The sequence below is a fragment of the Pteropus medius genome, unplaced genomic scaffold (genome assembly GCF_902729225.1).
Source record: "Pteropus medius unplaced genomic scaffold, Ma_sr-lr_union100, whole genome shotgun sequence".
NCBI lineage: Eukaryota > Metazoa > Chordata > Mammalia > Chiroptera > Pteropodidae > Pteropus > Pteropus medius.
In genome coordinates this window covers 10,806,680-10,824,624 of record NW_024342473.1, presented here as the reverse complement: position 1 = coordinate 10,824,624, position 17,945 = coordinate 10,806,680, and the positions used below count along the sequence as shown (strand labels likewise).

Here is a 17,945-nt window from a genome sequence, read left to right as displayed (position 1 = left end):
AGAATACCAGATACTGGTTTGTTGTTATAAATCAATGGTTGGCAAACTGTGGCCAGCAAGGCAAATCTAGCCTGTAGCCTGTTTTTGTGAATTCAGCTCAGTTTTAAAAACATACATGTATACATAAAATATTCCTAAAGGGTTATAAAAGAAAACAAAAACAAGATTATGCAAAAGAGCCCACATATGTCTGCAAAACCTAAAATATTTACTGTCTGGCCCTTACAGAAAAACTTTGCCAACTCCTGTTACAAATAAGTAGATATTTCGGTTTGGGAGATTGTTGAGTATTGAATTTTGAGAACATTTACTAAAATCATTTGAACTGGGAAATGTTTGTTATTAATTATATTTTGCAGAATTTACATGAATAAATTAAAATTTAGGAGTCATTTTCAAACAACATGAATATTATATCACATTATTTTATTTTTAAAATAGCCATAACAAGATAACACTTGTTGAGAACCCACTTATGCTTATGAAACTTACACATGCTAATCTAAAAAATGTCCCTTCCTCATTAGCAGTTTAGTGCTTATGCATGTTTGTGGTGACTTTATAGAACACAAGTAGTAAAAATCAACTACACATTTAAAGTATAATTTGATTTGAATACCAGTTTTCATGAATCAATTCATTGTGATATACACACAACATGAATGGGTGGTATAGAATTGCCGGGTGGTTTGTAAATTTCTAATTTCTTATTGTTATCATAGAATTAAAATAAAGCAAACATTTTGGTTATGCATAAAAAGGTCTTACCAAAAAGTAAATATTTGGCGTAAGAGAATGCTCAGTGAATCTGAAAAAGATTTATTGAAAAAAGATTCTGAGTAATGTGCAGAGTTTAGGATGAATTTTAAGCTTCTTCTATTTTATAAAAAAAAAAAAAAAGAATCTATAAGATTTTTTAATGTTATTAAAAGGTTATCTCTGTACTTCATTAATTGAAGTGACTACTTCATCACTTTAGAATTTAGTTTTCTAAAGGATTATTTTTTCCAGTAGATTATTTATTTTAAATCTAGTAAAACAATATTTTCTTAAAAAAATTAAATGACTTCTAGCATTCTCTGTTTCTAAAACATACATTTAAAATCATTACAAGCTCTTAAGAGTTTAATTTTGACCTATAGCTAGCTATTTCATTACAGTTATCACTTGAGTCCAGAATGTGACAGGTAAATTTAATTTTTCATTTCCCCCCCCTTCCTTTTTAGCCTTAAACACTAGATTTAAACAGATTTCGAGATATTCTGATGTAAGCTGAATGTTTTAATGCATGGTTCATGTTTCTAAAAAATTTAATTGTTTTGTTATCTCCCATTTTATTAGATAATTCTTATCCATTCTTATAATCAATTTATTATTATCTCTTTAACAGTAAGTAATTGTAAGGTCTATTCATTTTGGAACCACATATTAAAGAGAATTTTTTTCATTGTCCATAGTTAACTAGGAAAATTGGGAGATGAAATAAAGGTGGTCGTAAAGAAAAATGCTTCATTTATTGTGTACTTTTGCCTGTCGATATTAAAAGCCTGTTTGTTCTGTGAGGCCCATTTCAAATGCTTTTTAAAACCTTCTGCATTAATCTTTCTAAGATTCCCCCACTTACATATGTCTATTCCTTCTTCCATCCAGAGTTCATTTCACTTTCTTGCATGCTATTATAACATTTTTTTAATTAATTTCTTAAAATGGTAAGGGCTCTGCTGTATTCATCTGTATATTCCATAGCTAGCTATGAACCTATTACATGGTGGTTGTTCAGTAAATATATATTATTTCTCCAATTCATTTAAATACAGTAGGTCGTCTTTTACTTTAATTCAGTGAATTTTAACCATTTTACCATCCAAACACAACTGAGGCATACCACGTATCATAAACAGTGACTTATGATAGAGATGGGAAATAGAATAGGGAAAAAAGGGGTAATATGCTTCCCTTTATTTTTCCCATCCCCACTCTGATTTCTACAGTTAATTGATAACTTGAGTATTTAATATACTCTATTAAAATTTTTTTCATAATTCAGAGATATCACATCTTTAATGTAGAATCCATTGACACTACTCACTTTAGAGATAAGTTTTAAAAATATTCTTATTGTGTTCTTCTAGTCAATCATTGTGTTTGTTTGTTTATTTCTGCCTTAATGAAGAGGAAAGCCTCAAATACTAACTGATATAACCCAGCAGAATTAGCCACAGGTATTATGGATCCATAAAATAAAGAGGCACAGAAAAATTTTAATATTCATGATGTATTGAGCACCATACCATATGTTAGGGTGTACTTTGAAATATCTTATTAGCTTAGCGTGCCACTATTGGTGTTAAGGAGCTATGAAATTTATAAAATTATGAAAGTCAAAAGGACAAATGATTTTGGAATAAAATATTTTGTTATGCCCATTCAGAGGCAAGATAGTTCCCCTCAGTCCTTTAATATTCTGTTTAGAATAATAAAATTGCTTATAATATTGTTGTTTATATTTACTATTTAAGTTGGCCTAAGTTAGAGCACAGTGTTTAAGTTGGCCTATGTTAGAGCATAATGGGAAAAACAAAATATTTTCATAGTGACTGAAGGAATAATTCTTTAGGATGAAGTATTTGATTTGATTCAGAATTGAATAAACAAATCCATTAATACTCAGTTTTATATTTGCTACAATTTAGTTATTTTATCTTGATTCAGATAAATTTTCAAAGAAATACATTTTTTAACATAGTACTTTTAAATGTTGGTAATAGTTTTAATAATTTCAAAGGCTAACATGTAGAGAACAGACAACTTTGCATTCATTTGGAGTAGTCATGTGAAAAGTTTGGTGAATCATCTCAAGGTTTGTTTTTTATCAAATTTAAACCAAATTATATCTTCCTTTTCAGGTTTTTAAAAATCTTAGGCAGTACATCTGAATTAAGTTCACATCATGTATCCATGGATTAGTTTTCTCATAGATTGGTATGAGAAATAATAATTGTTGACATTGAGTGTTATTTCTAATATTCTAAATACAGTGTTCTTCTAGTTGATTGCTGAAGGATACAGTATCCCCTCTTATCCCAATTGGAACCAATAGTTAATTGATAAAAGTGATGAATGATAAAAAGAATACGTGATAAACATCTTTAATGTAAAACATGTTAATGTATATTTACTTGCCAATCTTTTGATGCAGGTGAAGGCCTTTTCTTTGAGACTGCTGATTTCTCAATTTTAGATTCTTTAAAGCAGAGAGAGTTAAAGAGAGAGTTAAAGACCTTTGTGAGCACTTTGAGTCCAGAATCTGTTACTCACTTAATTCCATTGTATTTTTTAAAGCAACTTGCTTTTATTGGGTCTTTGCAGAGCATTCAACTTAGTTTTCATGAAAACAGCAATTCTTTCTTTTTGTGCTTATAGTTCATTGATCTTGTAACATTTAAGTTTGATAATTACAAGTGGAACTGTTTTAAACAGGTTTGAGAATAAACACCTCTGGTTCTTGGTAAGCACTCAAGTGGTGTGAGCAAAAATGCACAAAACTTGTAGTGAGTAGTCTACTGGCACAAGCAGTCAATTTGCTATAGCATCAGTCAGGATGTTTTGTAGAGGCAGTGGAGAACATCAGTTAATCAGCTTAAGAGGGTTTCTCTTGATTTTCTTTTGCACCGTTCTTAACTCTCCAAAGACAATGAAATTAGAAGTTTATTTGTTCTCTTGCCTGAGAATAAGTTAAGTGGTTTCTTCTCTGGAGGAACCACGTGATCATACTTTTTATGGGTTTTTTTTTTTTTAAAGAAACCTACTTTTAGTTCTCTGTCACCTCTTTGGGTAGGTTATAAAGGGGGAAGGATTGGGAGAATTAGAGAAGTAAGCAAATTAAATAGTTTTATAGTTGTAGTCTTTTAAAACTCATTACAGCTTAATCCTTTTCTCATTGAAGACATTGACAGTAAATAACAAGGATAAAATGAAACAGTTCATAGGCATCTTCTCTTCAATTAATTTTTTTACTAAAAATTATCACAAAAAATTAGAAATTATCTGTGAAGATGATCTCTTCTTTTCCTCCTAATTCTAAATGTGTACTAATATTTTTTGGAAAATGTTTGGGTGCTACAGACTAAAGAATCTGAAACACTGAGACATATTTTAATCACATGGATGCCATTTTTCAATTTGCAATTAAACAAGTCACTTGTTTTATCTTTTTTTTTAAGTCTTAGTAGGTGGCTTCTATTTAAGTTTAATGTTTGTCAAACAGTTTTTTTTCCCATAAAACACAACGAATATCTGTTGTCTGGGTTACGTTTAGTATTTGGATTCCCAAGCTATGTTACAAGTTCTAACTTGATGTGAGACAATATACCAATACTTCCTAGGGAATACTAACCAACTACTTAGTTGTACTGGGTTTATAGTCTCAGTATTTTAGAAAGCTAGGTTGGTTGCTTTCTCTATTAAAGTAGAATATATCTATGTAGAAAATTAAAATTATTTTAGGCTTGGGAGATGTATAAAAATTTATAGGAGGGCTTTCAGTTTATATATATAAATAAAACTTGGGTTTTGCCTTAGCAAAAAATAAGTGTGGTTGCTTTAGCAGTCCTAAATAGTTAAATTGATCCATCTTTTGGGCAGTGCAGGTGAGGCTTCTGCTACATCTTAATAACATTGGTTACCAGTGTTTTCTGCCAAGAGCTCCTCTGGCATTGGATTATATTTCACAGTTTCCTTTTCTCATTTTTTATAATTTAATTTGCCTTCCTCCACATGCTTAATAGCCAGTGCTTGGAGATCAGGTGATGCAAATTCAAGGACACGAGCTCTGATAAATATTAGAAAGGGCATTCAAAGGTTTTATGATTCACTCTGCTCTGCTTTTAGAAAATTTGCCTTCTAACAATTCAACACAAACTATGCTTTTCTGGACTTGAATTTTGGAAAGTCAAAAGCACTAATATTTTCCATAGGTGGGTTTCTTTCCTAGAAACCTTTTTTTTTCCTAATTTGGCAGCACTGGTTTCTGACTTTTAAAATAAAAACTAAGGTTTACCTTCTAAATCTACACTCCTTTGTAGATAACATTCTTTTTATCTGGTAAATTTAATAATTTTACTACTGTTTACATTTAGTGGCCTAGCAGCCCAAAGGAATCTAATGTGTTTTTAATAAATGGGTGCCTGTATTCTTGTTATCTTGGGAACTAAGAATGATAGACTTTTGGTTGGAAAGGAATCTTAACAATCAGAATCAGAGGAACTGAGCTGGGCTGTTGAAGACAGGACATTGTGGACATCATTCATTCATAGGGTTTCCCGGAGTCTGAGCAGACCCAGTGGCATATAACACACACGTAACAGTAAATGCCAAATAGAAAAATATTTGAATCAAATATAAGCCTAAGAAAAGAACTCACAAATCAATATGGAGGGAGGGTACTAAGACTCTATTAGGCAAAATGTCTGAATAGGTAAGTTATTAAAGGGGAAATGAAACTGGGAAACATGAAAAGATAGTTAACACTAGTTCTTAAAAATAATTTAAAATAACGAGGTTTTAAATCTTGTCTATAGTATTAGATTTAAATAATATATATTTCTATTCAGTATCGATGACATTAAAATGTATGTTTACTGCTGGTGCTAATATAAATTATAATACAGCTCTTTGGGAATACAGTTTGGCAATGTGTCGCAAGAGCTTAGAAAAACCTTTTGATTTATTCCACCTTTGGGGAACCCAAAACCTTAGAACATTCATTGCAACATTATTTCTAGTATAAAAATTAGAAATAACTTAAATATCCAATAATAGAATAATAACCTGTGAAAAATGTACTATGTGGAATATTTTAAGGCTTATTTAAAAATGATTATCATGAAGTCTTTAATTCATGAGTTGGGGAAAATATGGAATACACAACAAAAAGTTATCGTGCATCTTCTCTGACAGGCAGTAAACTAGGAGCTTTATATCTGTTATTTAACCCTTCAAACAACTTTGGAAGCTTTAGACCAATAGCCTAAATTTTATGAAAGAGAGGTAGCTCAGACCTGAAGAAGGTAATTCATAAAACTTAAGTAAAGGGATCAGAATTTGAACCCAAGTAATTTTGCTTCCAAAACCAATACTCTTCCTATTATATAGCATATAAAAAGATTTTAAAATTGTTTAAAGTAATTTAGCAAATTTATAACATCTTTTCCTCTCATTTGTATTTAGAAAAATCTTGATTTTTTTCCGATAGAATTCATTGGATTTACAAACGGTGGGATCACTTTGTTGAAATTTACTTTATAGAAAATTACTGAAGGTCTTTTTATTTCATACATACATTGAAAGAGAGTTTGAGAGTTTAATTTTACATGATAATCTTTACCAGTACATACTGTAAATGAAACTGAGTTTTATTTCAGCAGATCAGTTTGGACCTATATGAAATTCTGACTTGTTAGTCTCTGGATTTTTTTAAAAAGTGTGTTATGTTAAAATTATAGACCTTTTGTAACTCAATACCTAAATATTTTAAAGAAAAACTCAATTTTTTTTTTCAATCTAAGTTTCTGCTAAGATTCATTCTGTTGACATGACATCTGTATGTAGTTAATGTCAAAATCTCCCTGGTGATTCTCTAATATTTAGGGGGAGCAAAACATTTTTTGCCTTAAAATAATTTATTTTCTAAGATATAGAGAGACCTTAAAAATAAGATGAAGATTGTAAGTATCCTCAAAAAAAAGTGAAAAAGTTAAGTAAAATTTTAAGTTCTAAAATTACTTAAAAGAGAAATATAAAATGAGTTTACAGAGGGTTCATTATTTTGTTTATTTTCTTCCTTCATTTATTCCTTTTTTGCTGATTTTTATCCTTTCTATATGGATCAAGCCACTATAAAACATTCCAAAAGGACAAAAATCTTAATGAAGCATGTTATTTTTATGTAAATAACCAATGGTCTCAGAGGTAGAATTTCCTCCATCCCTTCCGTCTATGAGATTTGTGACTTTTAAACAACATAAATATAAAAATAACTTATTTTTTATTTTTAAAAAGTTTATTCATTCAACTAATATTATGTGCTTTTTGTGCCAAGCACCTTTCTAATTGCTGGGAAAGAATAAGACATTCAAGGAGTTCTAGTGGAGTCAAACATAACACGAGTTAGTCTTAAAAAATACAAGGTAAAAAAAAAGAAAGGAAACACAAGGTAGAATAAACTAAAAAGGTATAACCTAGGGATAAAAACGAAAGAGATTATATTTACCAGGGAGCATGAATTTAACATTTTTGTCTTGTGGAGTGTCAAATCAGAATTACTGAGAGTGCTTATTAAAAATAGAGATTTTCCACACTCTACGTCTTCTGAATTGAATTTAACATCATAGGATATTATATACACCTTCTCACATAGATCACTTCATTTCTTTGAACTCCTACAGAATGTATCATAGTATAATCATAAATTTTCTCCTTTCCATGAACATATAGGTTGTTTCCATTTTTTTGCTACTATACCAGTGAGCATCCTTATATATAACAATATATATTTTTGTAGTTATGTGAGTATTTCTTTAAATCCAAAGTAGTTTTGCTAGGTCAGAGGACATGCATACTCCTAATTTGCTATTAGATTGCATCCTCCCCCAATACCAACAAAGTTTACACTTCTACCAGTATTTTTATGAGAGTACTCATTACCCACAGTTTTAGCAATTATTTAAAAATTTTATAAACTGATAAAATGAAAATGTCTTGTTTTAATTTACATACCTTTGCTTATGGCTGAAGTTGAACACTGTTATTATTAACCATTTATAGTCTGTGAATTGCTTGTTCCTATTCCTTGTTCATTTTCCTAGTCTGTATTTTTCTTCTTACTGGTTTATACTTTGTATATAATGTATACTAGCCAGCCTTCTATTATATGTTGTAAATATTTTATCTTGGCCTGTCACTTTTCTTGTTATGTAATTTATAATATCTTTCATTACATGGACGTTGAAAACAATGAAGCTGTTACTACTTTTATGGTGTTTGGGTTTTTAAAACAACAGCTTCATTGAGATCTAATTCACATACTTTAAAATTTACCTTATTAAAGTGCACAATTTAGTGATATTTAGTATATTCATGGAGTCATGTGTATATCATCACTAGTCAAAAAATTTTCATCACCCCAAAAAGAAACACTGTACTGATTAGCAGTCACTCCCATTTCTCCCTCCTCCCAGCCCCTGAAAACTACTAATCATCTTTCTGTCTCTATGGATTTGCCTCTTCTGGATATTATAGAAATGGAATCATATAATATATGGCCTTTTTTAACTGGCTTCTTTCACTTAGTATATAATGTTTTCAGGGTTCACCTATGTTATAGCAAACATCAGTGCTTCATTTTTGTGGGGGAGGTGAATATATATTTGTAATGGATTGTGTCTAAATTTCCTTTTATGGAGTCATTGTGGTAAAAAAAAAAAATTACCTTCTTAATCATTTTTAAGTGTACAGTTCAGTAGTGTTAAGTATATTCACATTCTTGTGCGAGGACCTGTAGAACTTTTTTATCTTGCAGAACTGAAACTTTATCCATTAAATCACTCTCCATTTTCCCCTCTTCCCCAGCCCCTGGTAACACCTTACACTTTCTGTTTCTAAGAATTTAACTATTTTAGGTATGTCATATAAATGGAATCATACAATATTCTTTTTCTGACTGGCTATTTCATTTAACACAGTGCCCTCAAGCATTATTGTAGCATTTCCTTCCTTTCTAAGGCTGATTGATATTCCATTATATGTATATACCACATTTGGTTAACCATTCATCTGTAGATTGACATTGAGGTTGCTTCTTTTTCTCAGCTATTATGATATCCTGCTTTCAGTTTTTTAGGATATATATCCAAAAGTGAGAGTGCTATGTCATGTCAAATCTATTTTTAATTTTTTGAGGAACCACCATACTGTTTGCAAAGCACCTGCACCGTTTTAAATTCCCACTAACAATGACAGGAGTTCCAGCTTTTCTGCATCCCCATCACCACTAATTTTCTGGGTTTTTGTTGTTGTTTGTTTTTGTTTGTTTTATAGTGGCCATCCTAAAGGGTCTGAAGTATGGTTTCTCATTGTGGTATTTGACTTGCATTTCTGTAATGATTCATGATGTTGAGTATTTTTTATGTGCTTGTGGGCCATTTGTATATCTTTGGAGAAATGTATCTTCAAGTCCTTTGCCCATTTTTTTGTTACTTGGGTTTTTTTTTTTAATATTGTTGAATTATAGGAATCCTTTATTCTGAATATTAACCCCTGATTAGATACCCAATTTCCAGTTATTTTCTGTCATTACATAGGTTTCTGTTTCACTCTGTTGAATGTTTCCTTTGATGCACAGAATTTTTTTTAAGTTTGGTGTTGTCTCAAGTGTCTAGTTTTGCTTTTGTTTCCTGTGCTTTTGGTGTCATATCTAAGAAATCATTGCCAAATCCAGTATCATGAAGCATCATCTACTTATATGTTTTCTTCTAGAAGTTTTGTGGTTTCAGGTCTTTAATCCATTTTGAGTTTTTGTTTATGCTGTAAGAGGAGACTCCAACTTCACTATTTTGTATGTGGATATCCAGTTTTTCCAGAGCTGTTTGTTCAAGAGACTGTTCTTTCCTCATTGCGTGGTCTTGGCACACTTGTCAAAGATTATTTGACCTTTTATGCGAGGGTTTATTTGGGGCTCTTTTTTGTTTTATTGATCTATATATCTGTCGTTATGCCAGTACCACCAGACTGTTTCGATTACTATAGCTTTTGTTACGTTACGTGTTTTGACATTAGGAAACATGAGTCCTCTGACTTCTTTTTTTTTTAAGTGGACTTGGCTCCCCCAAGTCCCTTGAGATTCCATTTGAATTTTGAGATGATTTTGAAACTCATACTGGGATTTTATTAGAGATTACATTGAATCTGTAGATCACTTTGGTTAGTATGGACATTTTAACAATATTATTAAGCCTTCCCATCTATATTTCCATTTATTTGTATAAATTTCTTTCAGCAATGCTTTGTAATTTTCAGCATACAAGGTTAAGTATTTCTAAGTATTTCATCCTTTTTGATGCTATAAAAATGAGATTGTTCATTTCCTTTTCAGATTGGTCATTTTTAGTATATAGAAATTCAACTTTCCTGGATTCTAATAGTTTTTTTTGTGGAATCTCTAGGATTTTCTACATATAAGTCATGTTGGCTGTGAACACATAATTTTACTGCCTTTCAAATTAGGATGCCTTTTATTGCTTTTTCTGGCTATAACTAATTATTCTGGCTATGCCTTCTAGTATGATATTGAACAGAAAGTTGCCTTTTTCCTGATCTTAGGGGGAAAGTTTTCAGTCTTTTACCGTTGAGTGTGATATTAGTTGAGTTTTTCATATATGGCCTTTATTATGTTGAGATAATTTTCTTCTAGTCTAGTTTATTGAGTATTTTTATCATGAAAGGGTTGTTGAATTTGTCAAATGCTCTTTCTGCATTAATGAGAATGATTATATGTTTTTTTCCCCCTTTTATTCTGTTAATGTATGTGTTTAATTATCAGTGGTATATTACACTGATAATTTTCATATTTTGAACCATCCTTGCATTTCACAAATAAACCCTACTTGGTCATGGTGTATAATCCTTTTTATATGCTGTTGAATTTGAAGAGCGGACATTGTTATCTTGCTCTTTAGAGGGAAAGCATCTAGTCTCTTTGCCATTGAGTATGATGTTAGCTGGAGATTTTTTTCATAGATGCCCATTTTGTTGAATTTTTTTTTTAATCACAAAAGTGTTTTGGAATTTAATTAAATGCTTTTCCTCTATTGAGATAATGCTGTGGTTTTTGTTTTTTATTCTATTAATATGGTCTGTTACATCGATTGCTTTTCGTATAGTAAACAGGCTTTTGGATTTTGTCTTTGTTTTGATGACCTAATTTCCCAGATGAGTAAATTAGAAATCCCCTACGTTTGCCATTTCTGACATTTGTGGTTTTTTAAAAATCAATTTTGGATTTTATTTTTATTTGTATGAGAGTAAGGCTTTTATTTCTCCAAAACATTTTTTGAATGAATATTTTTCTGGACCTTACTTTATTCTGCTGATCAGTTTATATAATTCTCTACTAACATAGAATTATTGTATTTAATTTTTTGATTGTCTTAAAATTTTTGAATAGGCAATATATTTCATTTGATAAAAAAATCAAAATACCAAAGGGTTTATCATGGAAAGGAAGTCCCTCTCCTACTTTTAGTTCAGCCACAGGTGTTACTTTCAGTTCTTTTCTTGTCTTTCCAGAGAGTTCTCTGCATATACAGACATACTTGTCTCATTCTTTTTTAGCATCTACTGAGTATGCGATCGATTGGACTATGCTTTATTAAATATTCTTCTCTTGATTGACATTTAGGTATTTTCCTCCTATTAAAAACAGATAATGTTCTGTGATATATATCACTATACACATGTCTAAATATAATATTTTTATAAGATAAATTCCTAGACGTAGAATGTGCATTTAAATTTTTTTTTAAATTAAGTTTATTGGGGTAACATTGGTTAATACAATTATATAATTTTTAGGTGTGCATTATAATTTGATATCTGTATATTCTATTGTATGTTTACCGCCCAAAATCCAATTTCTTTCAGCTACCATATATTTGATCCCCTTTACCCACTTCACCTTCCCCCTATCCCCCTATATTTGACTCCCTTTACCCCTGTCTACCTCCCTCCTCCTCCCCCACCCCTTTACCCTCTGGTAACCACTAGTCTGTAGTTTATGTCCATGAGTTTCTTTTTGTTTGTCCTGTTCATTTGTTGCTTTTAGGTTTATATCCCACATATGAGTGATAACATGTGATTTTCAACTTTTCTGTCTGGCTTATTTCGCTTTAGCATGATTATCTCGAAGTCCATCCATGTTGTCGCAAATGGCAGTATTTCATCTCTTCTTATGGCTGAGTAATATTCCATTGTATATATATATATACCACAGCTTCTTTATCCAATCAGCTATCGTAGGACACTTTGGTTGCTGTCCTGGCCACTGTGAATAATGCTGCCATGATCATCGGTGTGCACATTTAAATTTTTAATAGATGTTGCCAAATTTCTCTCTGGAGAAGATTTGTGTTAATTTATAATCCTACTTGCTATGCAGAGAGTGTTTTATTCCCTATGCCTTCAGCAATTGTGTGTTGAACTTTTTGATCATTTCAAATTAATAGATGAATATTTGTAACTCATAGTTTTAACTTGTATTTCTCTTAAGTGTGAGGGTGAAGTTTTGTTTTTTATGTTTGAGATGATTGTATTTCTTTTTTTTTGAACAGTTCATGAATTGTGCCCATTTAAAAATTGGATTATTGGACTTTTTTTCTCTTTGACTTGTGGAATTAAGGAATTTAGCACTTTGTGATGTAAGTCACAACTGTTTTTTCCAATGTGATATCTTTTGACTTTATTTGTGATTGGTGTTGGAATTTACCATCCATTCATTTTTATTGCTAAGTAGTATTTCATAGTATGGCTATATCACAGTTTCTCTGCCTTTTCACCTATTGAAGAGCATTTTGGCTGTTTCCAGTTTTTGTCTATCACAAATTATGTTATAAGCATTCACGTACAGGTTTTTGTATGGAAATAAGTTTCCTTTTTTCTAGATGCATACCCAGGACTGAGGTTGTTGAGTCATATGTATAAATGTATGTGTAGTTTTTTGAGAAAATACCAAGCTGTTTTCCAAAGTATCTGTATCATTTTACATTTCCACTCTCAATGTCTGAGAGATCCAGGTTTTCTGCATTCTTGCCAGCATATTTGTTATTGTAACTTTTTTTTTAGGTGTTTAAATAGGTATATAGGGACATCTCATTGTGTTCTTAATTTGCATTTCTCTGATGGCTAATGATGTTGAATATCTTTCCACGTACTTATTTGCCATTTCTATATCCTTCTTGGTGAAATGCTTGTGCACATCTTTCATATTTTTAAATTACATTGTTTTTATACCGTTGAATATTGAGAATTGCTTTATACATTGTAGATACTAGTCCTTTGTCAGATATGTTGTTTGGAAATATTTTCTTCCAGTCTGTGTAGCTTGTTTCTTTTTTAAAACATTTTATTTTGAAATAATTATAGATTTATAGGACGTCACAAAGAAGTGAACAGGAAGGATTGTCCTGTGTACTCTTCACCTAGCGTCCCCATTGTCAGCATCTATCCTAACTACAGTGCAATATCTAAACCAGGAAATTGACATTGATATAATTCACAGAACTTATCTAAATTTTACCAGTTATTTAATGCACTCATCTGTGTCTGGGTAGGTGGGGGGGAGTTTTATGCAATTTCGTCACATGTGTAGCTTCTTGTAACTACCACCACAATCAAAATATTTAATTTTAATAACACCGTAAGACTACTTGCTACCCTTTCATAGCCTCTTTCACCCACTTCTATTGCTAGCTCATGGCAACCACTAATCAGTTCTCTAGCTCTAAATTATGTTATTTCACCAATGTCATATAAAAGGAAACGTGCCTTATATGTCCTTTGAAGATCGGCTTTTTTCACTAGCATAATTTCTTTGAGGTTTGTCCAAATCGTTGTTTATATCAGTAATTTTTTGGGGGGGTGGTAAGTACATTCCATCATACTACCATTCGTTTAACCATTTTGCCCAGTGAAGAATATTTAGTTAGTTTTCAGTGTTTGGCTATTATGAGTAAAGTTGTTACGACCATTTATTTATTTCCACAAGTTTCTATGTGGAAATAAATTTTAATTTCTTTGGAATAAATGCCCAAGAGTTCAACTGCTGGGCCATATAGTAAGTTCCTTTTTATTTTTAAAAGGAACTGTGAAATCATTTTCCACAATGATTTTACCATTTTACATCCCTACTGGCCACGTGTAAGTGATCCAGTTTCTCTGCATCCTTGGCTAGCATTTGATATTATCACCAGTTTTTATTTTAGCCATCTCATAGCTTTGTAGTAATATCTCATTGTTTTAATGGCTAATGAAGTTGAACATTTTTTTATTTGCTTATTTACCATCTGAAAATCCTCTTCAGTGATATTTCTCCTTTTTGTCCGTTTTCTAATCAGTGTTTGTTATTTTGGCTATTGAGTTTTCAGAGTTCTTTATATATTTTAGGTACTAATCCTTTGTTAAGTTTTTTGCAGATATTTTCTCCTACTTTGTAGTTTTTTTTTTTAATCCTCTTAATAAGAGTCTTGTGCAAAGCAAAATTAAAACTTTTTTTATAAACTGTTTTGTTGTCAAGTCTAAGATCTCCTTGCCTAACCTTATATCTATAAGATTTTTCTCCAGTGCTTTTTTCCTAAAGATTTATATTTTTATGATTTACATTTAAATTTATGGCCCATTCGTTGTTATTTTTATATAAGGTGAGGTCTATTTTATATAAGATGAGGTTCATTTATGGATGTCTGATTGCTCCAGTACCACTTGTTGAAAAAGGCTATGTTTTCTCCATTGAATTGCTTTTGCACCTTTGTCAAAAATCAGTTGTCCATACTTTTGTGGGTCTATTTCTGGGTCCTTCGTTCTATTCCATTGATCTATGTGTCCCACTTAATTACATGATCTCGATATATAAGAAGTCATAAAATTGAGTAATTTCTATAACTGTATTCTTTTGTTTGAAAGGTGTTTTAATTTTAGCTATTCTAGTTCCTTTGCCTTTCCATACAGATTGTAGAATTATCTTGTTTATCTTTACAAAAAAATCTGAGATTTTGGTAGGAATTGCATTAAACCTGCATTTCAATTTAGGGATAATTAATAATTTGTCTATATTGAGTCTTCCAGTATATGAACATGATATGTCTCTGCATTTATTTAGATCTTTTATTTTGTTCATCAGCATTTTGTAGTCTTCAGTATACAAGTATTGCACTTATTTGTTAGAGCTATATACCTAAGCATTTTACTTTTTTGAGTGATTATAGATGGTATTTTATTTTAAATTTTGATTTTAATGTTTGTTGCTGTTATGTAGATGTACAGTTGATTTTTTTGTTATTGATTTTGTATTTTGCGACCTTGCTAAACTCACTTCTTGGTTCTAGGAAGTTCGTTGTAAATTTTGGGGATTTTTGACATTGGCTAAAATGTCATCTGCAAATAAGAACAATTTTATTACTTCCCCCATCTATATAATGCCTTTACTTACCTTGCCTTATTGCAGTAGTTGGGCTTCCAGTATAGTATTGAATAATAGCAGTAAGAATGAACATCCTTTCTTTGTTTTCAGTCTTACCAGGAATTCTTCAAGGTAAACTGATTATTTTCTGTTTCCACACCTTTTCCCTTGAAACCAACCTTGTTTTGTAGTTTTTTATTTTTAAGCTTCCTTTTCGTTAGCATTTTCCTGGTAGAAACTTTGTTCTTTGTTTTTTTCAAACTTTTGTGGCTTTTTTTAAGGGTGTCCTTTGTGTTTTAAATAATAGCTTTATTGATTATACATCACTGGTTTTAGTATATTCACAGAGTTGTGCAACTATCACCAGTATCAGTTTTAGAACGTTTCATCAGCCCAGAAAGAGACCCTGTATCAGTAACTCCCCATTTCCACTTTCTGCAACCCTTGGAGCTACCAGTGTAGTTTCTACCTCTGGGTTTGCTTATTCTGGATTTTATGTAAGTGATATCAAATAACATGTGGCCTTTTGTGACTGGCTTCTATCACTTAACATGTTTTCAAGGTTCATCCACGTTGTAGCATGTATCAGGACTTCTTTCCTTTTTATGGTGAAATTATATTCTACTGCATAAATATTACCACATTTTATTTATCCATTCATCAGTTGATGGATATTTGGGTTGTTTCTACTTTTTGGCTTCTATGAATAATGCTGTGAAGTTTGTGTACAAGTTTTTGCATGGACACATGTTTTCGTTTATATTGGGTGTATACTTAGGAGTGGAATTGCTAGGTCCTATGGTAACTCTATGTTTAACGTTTAAGGAATGGCCAGACTGTTTTCCAAAGCAGCCACACCATTTTACATTATCACCGGTAATGTATGAGGGTTCCTGTTTTTCCATATCCTTGCCAACACTTGATATTGTGTGTCTTTTTGATTATAGCCAACCTAGTGGTTGTGAACTGTTACCTCATTGTAATACGTTTCTCTCTTATAGTCATGTAGCTTGCTTTTAAAATACTCAATCTAAAAATGTGACATATTCTCATTTTTATATTATCACTGTTATATTTGGTCTTTGTTCGGCCATCTTTTTCTTTTGCCATTTATTTTTCTTTCCTGACCTCAGTGAGATAAATTGTCCTTTCTTTGTTTCCTTTTCATTTTCTAGTGATTTGGAAATTCTGCCTTCTATTGCTATTATATAAGTAGCTACTATTTAAAATTTACCAAACACTTTTAAACCTAAGTTTTCCTCTCAACATCAATAATTTTTCAGTGTAATCAATGTGTCTTGCTTCTCTTTTCCTCTTAATTAATTTATTCATTTATTTTATCAGGAATGTATTGATGGCTAGTTTCTCAAAATTTATTTTAACAAGTAATGTTTTCATCAGAGTCATTGACAGAGGAACCATTTTCCCTCATTGTATGGTGAACATCAAAATCTAAATAAATTAATAATTATGATTATGAAAGAATTGCTGTCGGATGGAGAAATATCCATTCATCTTTGTGCTTTACTTCTGATTATTTTGAGAGGACTTTATTTTGAATTCTGGTGCATAGAATCTAAAAGCTAAGAAGTTGTCGTTTGATTCAAGGTAAGTGGTGTAGGCATAAGAAAGTTTGATGAATACGTTAAGAATTGAGTTAAAGCTAAACCAAGAGAGTGACACTGTAACAATATTTAAAACGTCACACAGTTTAAAAAAATGATAATTACCAGTCTAATTCAGTTCTTCAACTGAGTGTCATTGCAAAGTATACTTCTTTTTCTGTATAGTGAACTACACTTTAGATATTCAATTAAAGTCGATATTTTCTAGTTGATTTTTGTATACTCTACTTTGTGTTTTCATGCATTTGCATATGTGAATATGTATGTATAAGACACAGAGTGCATTCATTTGCACCCAGAGTTGGAGAGAGGAAGAGAAAAAAATGAGAATGTATATATTAAAGATATTCAACTATTAGTATTCCCCTTTCTCCTTCATCAAGGCTAAAACTGATGATTAAACACCTGTCTGTGTTCACGAAGAAAGTAACCTTTGCCTCTAGACTTTCTAGATTCTCTGAATGGAGGGTTTTGTGGTACAGGAAGGTAAACTTTAAGAGCAGAAAGAAATTATTCTCCCACCCTGTATGCAGAACTGGACTATGCCAAATTTCATTGGGAAGTTGTCTTTGGCATCTTCCCATTTGTCTTTCTTCATTTTCTCCCACCTACTGCTGCCCCTACTACTTTGGCATCTAGTGTCTTTAGCTCCTCACTGGCATTTTTCCCCCCGGCCCTGCAGGTTAACCATTAACTGCCATTAACCCCCACAAAACTCCTCCATTTTCCTTCTAATACTATTTGTCAAATAGAAGAAAACAATCTGATCTATAGAGTGAAGGGAGTTGGTTCTGAAACTCAACATATTAGTCTGACTGCTGAAAATCCCTGAAATTTTAAATCACAGTATTGTACTATATTTAAATAGATATACAGCACTTAAGCTTTCCTCCAGCATCGGGTCAGACTGCTGTTTTTTTTTTTGTCTGAACCCAGATGAGATTGGCTTATGTTTAGGGCATGTCGTGTGAAAAAAAAAAATATTCCTAGATCTTTAAAAGACTAGTATTGTACTCAGCATGGCGAGATGCTCTTGTTACGAGAGATACAGAGAAACAGAATGACTGAGAGAACCACATTCTTCTTACCTGGGG

The 17,945-nt window shown here is 31.5% G+C and overlaps 1 protein-coding gene across 2 annotated transcripts in view; it reads left to right on the top strand.

Moving 5' to 3' along the window:
- Positions 1-17,945, top strand: part of PIAS1 (protein inhibitor of activated STAT 1) — a 102,007-nt gene that overhangs the window by 28,736 nt on the left and 55,326 nt on the right. The gene's annotated exons all lie outside the window — the stretch shown is intronic.